Source organism: Bufo gargarizans, unplaced genomic scaffold (assembly GCF_014858855.1).
Source record: "Bufo gargarizans isolate SCDJY-AF-19 unplaced genomic scaffold, ASM1485885v1 original_scaffold_2079_pilon, whole genome shotgun sequence".
In the NCBI taxonomy this organism is placed as follows: Eukaryota; Metazoa; Chordata; class Amphibia; order Anura; family Bufonidae; genus Bufo; species Bufo gargarizans.
The window spans coordinates 2,037-7,588 of NW_025334631.1; the positions used below are offsets into that span (position 1 = coordinate 2,037).

At 48.4% G+C, this 5,552-nt stretch overlaps 1 long non-coding RNA gene across 1 annotated transcript; it reads left to right on the forward strand.

Moving 5' to 3' along the window:
* Positions 1-572: 572 nt before the first annotated feature.
* On the forward strand, positions 573-4,564 carry LOC122923937. The gene is made up of 2 exons (XR_006387341.1): positions 573-963; positions 3,737-4,564. It is a non-coding gene; the product is annotated as an uncharacterized LOC122923937 (long non-coding RNA).
* The last annotated feature ends 988 nt before the right edge of the window (positions 4,565-5,552 follow it).

The following is a 5,552-nucleotide window of genomic DNA, read 5'->3' on the forward strand; positions in this document are numbered from 1 at the left end:
GGGAGAGGATGACTGTAGGACAGGAGAATACAGTCTATTGCCCCTGTTATCAGCCATTTCAGGGGAGAGGATGACTGTAGGACATGAGAATACAGTCTATTGTCCCTGCTATCATCCATTTCACGGGAGAGGACGACTGTAGTACAGGAGAATACAGTCTATTGCCCCCTGTTATCAGCCATTTCAGGGGAGAGGATGACTGTAGGACAGGAGAATACAGTCTATTGCTCCTGTTATCAGCCATTTCAGGGGAGAGGATGACTGTAGGACAGGAGAATACAGTCTATTGCCCTCTGTTATCAGCCATTTCAGGGGAGAGGATGACTGTAGGACAGGAGAATACAAGTCTATTGCCCTCTGTTATAGCCATTTCAGGGGAGAGGATGACTGTAGGACAGGAGAATACAGTCTATTGCCTCCTGTTATCAGCCATTTCAGGGGAGAGGATGACTGTAGGACAGGAGAATAGTCTATTGCTCCCTGTTATCAGCCATTTCAGGGGAGAGGATGACTGTAGGACAGGAGAATACAGTCTATTGCTCCCTGTTATCTGCCATTTCAGGGGAGAGGACGACTGTAGGACAGGAGAATACAGTCTATTGCTCCCTGTTATCAGCCATTTCAGGCTGGTGGTAGGCTGTAGGACAGGAGAATACAGTCTATTGCTCCCTGTTATCAGCCATTTCAGGCTGGTGGTAGGCTGTAGTACAGAGATGCTTACATCACATCACATATCAACTGCTCCTTTTGTGGAGCACATTGTATACAGTTTGAAACTGGCCACCAGATGGCGTCCTGCTAGCCCCACACACATTAGATTGTCATCAGTAGCGTTGTTATATACTGGGGGGGGCTGATATTTCGAGCAGGGGCAAGACAGTAACTTAGATATATATTGGGTGTATTGCAGAATTATTAATGGGCGTGTTTTGTTTTGCAGATGCCGCTGAAAATAACGTCAATGTAAGTATAACCTGTACTAAGAACCTTCTGGGGACTGGGCCCTGGAGCAAATATAATACTGGGGCCCATATTCTGGTGCCGGTCCAGTCCACTACACCCATATGTGAGGCATGAGGGGGGGGCGTCTGGTAATAATTCACAGCCTAAGCTTACAAACCCACTGAGAAAACTGCTTAAAGGACTCCGCTTCTCCATGGACCTCGGCGGGCTGCCCCTGTGGTGCACACCGTCTCCGGTAAATCCTTCCCAGAATCCTTAGCTGCCATAATTTGCTTTTTTACATTGTTTCTTCATCTAATTTTAAGGAATACAATGCAATGTTTTCTTCCCCAGTCACATCCAAAGCTAAATGTATGATCTTTTTCCTGTTTCCTGCGACCTGATTGCAATGCATTGTGGGAGATCAGATCACCAATAGGCAGAGCTGTCAGGTTCCAAGCAGCAACCAGTTAAAAAAAAGCTTAGCTTGCTTTAGATGTGACTGGAGTAGAAAACATGATCCTGCAAAATCAATACTAAAGAAATGAAGGGAAGGTTGTTGATAAATTAATCAAAATTAGATTGAGGCTGAAGTTTAAAAAAATACAAAAAAAATGTTGTTCATGGGAGTCAAGGGACCAAAGACAGAGTAGGTCTGGATTATCGATTATTTCCATGAGTAGGCAGGAAGGGGCTGACGGCACATTACACGGACAATGCCACATTAGTCATTCTTGGCCAAGACACCTTGTCATTGTTAAGATATTTCCTCAGATATGTTTTCAAAGGCCGGCGTGTCTTTAGCGAGCCCAGAAGAGAGCCACTGAAACGGCAGGAAGGAAATCCCTCCCTTCCCTAATGACCGCCACATTTTACATCTCCGCAGCTGAGAGCCTCAAAGACTCCATTTTCCTGCTTCTTTATAAATGAGACCGCCAAATACACAAACCTCCAGAATGAGGAGCGTCAGACGCAGGGGCCGGGACCACCAAATACACAAAGCTCCAGAATGAGGAGCGTCACGCGCAGGGGCCGAGACCGCTAAATGCACAAACCTCCAGAATGAGGAGCGTCAGACGCAGGGGCCGAGACCACCAAATACACAAACCTCCAGAATGAGGAGCGTCAGACGCAGGGGCCGAGACCGCCAAATACACAAAGCTCCAGAATGAGGAGCGTCAGACGCAGGGGCTGAGACCGCCAAATACACAAACCTCCAGAATGAAGAGCGTCAGACGCAGGGGCCGAGACTGCCAAATACACAAAGCTCCAGAATGAGGAGCGTCAGACGCAGGGGCCGAGACTGCCAAATACACAATGCTCCAGAATGAGGAGCGTCAGACGCAGGGGCCGAGACTGCCAAATACACAAAGCTCCAGAATGAGGAGCGTCAGACGCAGGGGCCGGGACCGCCAAATACACAAACCTCCAGAATGAGGAGCGTCAGACGCAGGGGCCGAGACCGCCAAATACACAAAGCTCCAGAATGAGGAGCGTCAGACGCAGGGGCCGAGACCGCCAAATACACAAAGCTCCAGAATGAGGAGCGTCAGACGCAGGGGCCGAGACCGCCAAATACACAAAGCTCCAGAATGAGGAGCGTCAGACGCAGGGGCCGAGACCGCCAAATACGCAAACCTCCAGAATGAGGAGCGTCAGACGCAGGGGCCGAGACCGCCAAATACACAAAGCTCCAGAATGAGGAGCGTCAGACGCAGGGGCCGAGACCGCCAAATACGCAAACCTCCAGAATGAGGAGCGTCAGACGCAGGGACAGAGACCGCCAAATACACAAAGCTCCAGAATGAGGAGCGTCAGACGCAGGGGCCGAGACCACCAAATACACAAACCTCCAGAATGAGCAGAGTCACACGCAGGGGCCGAGACCACAAATACACAAACCTCCAGAATGAGGAGCGTCAGACGCAGGGGCCGAGACCGCCAAATACACAAAGCTCCAGAATGAGGAGCGTCAGACGCAGGGGCCGAGACCGCCAAATACACAAAGCTCCAGAATGAGGAGCGTCACACGCAGGGGCCGAGACCGCCAAATACACAAACCTCCAGAATGAGGAGCGTCAGACGCAGGGGCCGAGACCACCAAATACACAAACCTCCAGAATGAGCAGAGTCACGCGCAGGGGCCGAGACCGCCAAATACACAAACGTCCAGAATGAGGAGAGTCACACGCAGGGGCCGAGACCACCAAATACACTCACTACTAAACCTACAGAATGAGGTTTCACAAATGTATTTGCAGGTTGCCGATGTGTTGTCATGGCAGCTGGGGGCCTAACAATGGCCCCCAGGTACGCCTCTGGAGCTTAATAGGATTTTTATTTTGTGTAATTTTAGAACATTCCCTCCCTTTTTATTAATTATTTTTTTGGGTCTGTATGGGCAATAACCACACTGCTAAATCTCAGAAATTCATGCCGCGTGGTTTCCCAAGGTCATTACCGTTATCTCTTTGGGATCTCCTGCGCAAGGAAAGATAAAGAAACTTCAGGACTCTGACCACACGTATCACCCACTATGTCCTTAACCTTCTCTATAAACGTGAAAGATCAGCAATGATGTCCACCCCTGAACCTCTCTCACATCTGATCTTCTGCATGCTGGGCCTCTTGCTTCTCTACCGCAGGTGCCTCCTCTGAAGTTAGTGGGGCTCAGTAAGGTCAACCCTGTGTTTGTGTCTTCTCTGAAATGCCAGCCTCTAGTTCTAGTTAGACACCATCAGGTAACATATGGTAGACCTCATTAACCTGTTAAACCTTTCTTCATCTATTGTAGACAACAGAAGAGGCTCCCGAAGCCAACAATCACCCTTAAGATGATTCTGATGAAGACCAACGCTGTAAGAAACAGCAGCAATTACCAAAGTGAACCACGCCATTTATAACAGCAGTAACGTGTCTACTGCCCATCCTGGGCCGAACAAAATGTTGTAGATACAAGCCAGACACTGGAGGCCACCACAAGTCATCTCCAGGTCTTCTCATCCTCATGGTTGGCATTAGACCTCTTCCCATAAGACCTTTTGATACAAAAAATCAAGTTACCACTGGAACCAGCTCAGTCTTCACTGAGGTCCCGAGTATTCTCTTCCTGGCGCCTCTGCCTTCAGGATGACTCGAGGTGGACAGAGCCTTCACACCAGGAGAACTAAACACTAACACTAATGAGGTCTCCAAGACTGGAGACAATGGCTGCTCCCATTGTAGGAGGCCATTATGTACAACTGGTTCATAGAAAAAGACGACGCTAACCAAAGATGGGCTAGAACCTCCTAGACAGCACTACAGTCGGAAGTGTACTTGACCATTCCACTGCTATGGGCCCCCAGGGGCCAAACACAGCCTCCCTAATCTGTGGTTCCCAATACAGAATGATGCTTGACCAATGAACTTTCCTCCCTGTGTAAGAAGCACCTCTATTTTGGGGTCCTGGATTAGGAGGAGGAAACGCATCTTGACTTCCTCTTTATTGCATTCCCCATGCTTTAACAGGTTGCTATGGTAACACAGAGCGCCCCTTATCTGCTGTTCTGACACTGGAATCTTCTATTGCTTTATTGTATTTACTGATTGTAAATAAAGTTTATATATGTGAGAAACAAAAGTCAGAATTTCTAAATTATGAACTGATTGTCAGCTCCTGGGTCCAGAGATGATGGGAGCGAAGCATTGTGTGTAAATAAGATTAGATTGTGTGCTCCTGGGGTCAGGGATGATGGGAGTGAAGCATTGTGTGTGAGATGGGGAGATTCATTTTTCAGCAGGAGTGCACATAATGTCTGTTTAGGTGCCCAGGGGCCCCAAAGGGGGACAGGGCTCAAACAGCCGTTTAGTTTTTGTAGTAATGGGTGGAGCTCTACATGACAAGGCGCGGAGTTTTGAGGGTATGCAGCTGACAGTGGAGATACATCATGGCTCTATCCTGCCAACTTCCCAAGGTTCCAACGTCTACAAAAGAAAGCGGGTGAGCAGAGCATAGAGATACACATGTATGTGGGATATGAGTGATGTGTGCAGTGTGATAGGTGTGTGGTGTGAGTGACAGGTGTGCAGTGTGATAGGTGTGTGGTGTGAGTGACAGGTGTGCAGTGTGATAGATATGTGTGTGGTGTGAGTGACAGGTGTGCAGTGTGATAGGTGTGTGGTGTGAGTGACAGGTGTGCAGTGTGATAGGTGTGTGGTGTGAGTGACAGGTGTGCAGTGTGATAGATATGTGTGTGGTGTGAGTGACAGGTGTGCAGTGTGATAGGTGTGTGGTGTGAGTGACAGGTGTGCAGTGTGATAGGTGTGTGGTGTGAGTGACAGGAGTGTGGTGTGAGTGACAGGTGTGCAGTGTGATAGGTGTGTGGTGTGAGTGACAGGTGTGCAGTGTGATAGGTGTGTGGTGTCGTCCAAGTGTCGTCCACAGATCCCCCATAATAGTGTCGTCCACAATTTGTTTTAATATGGCCTTTGAACATATTTTTTCAAGTAAGATCATATAAACCTCTCTGTTTTGTAATTTTGTCGTTTTTGCCGATTAATCGAAGAAATTAATCGGTAACTAATCGATTATTCAAATAATCGTTAGCTGCAGCCCTAGCGGCTGTTAC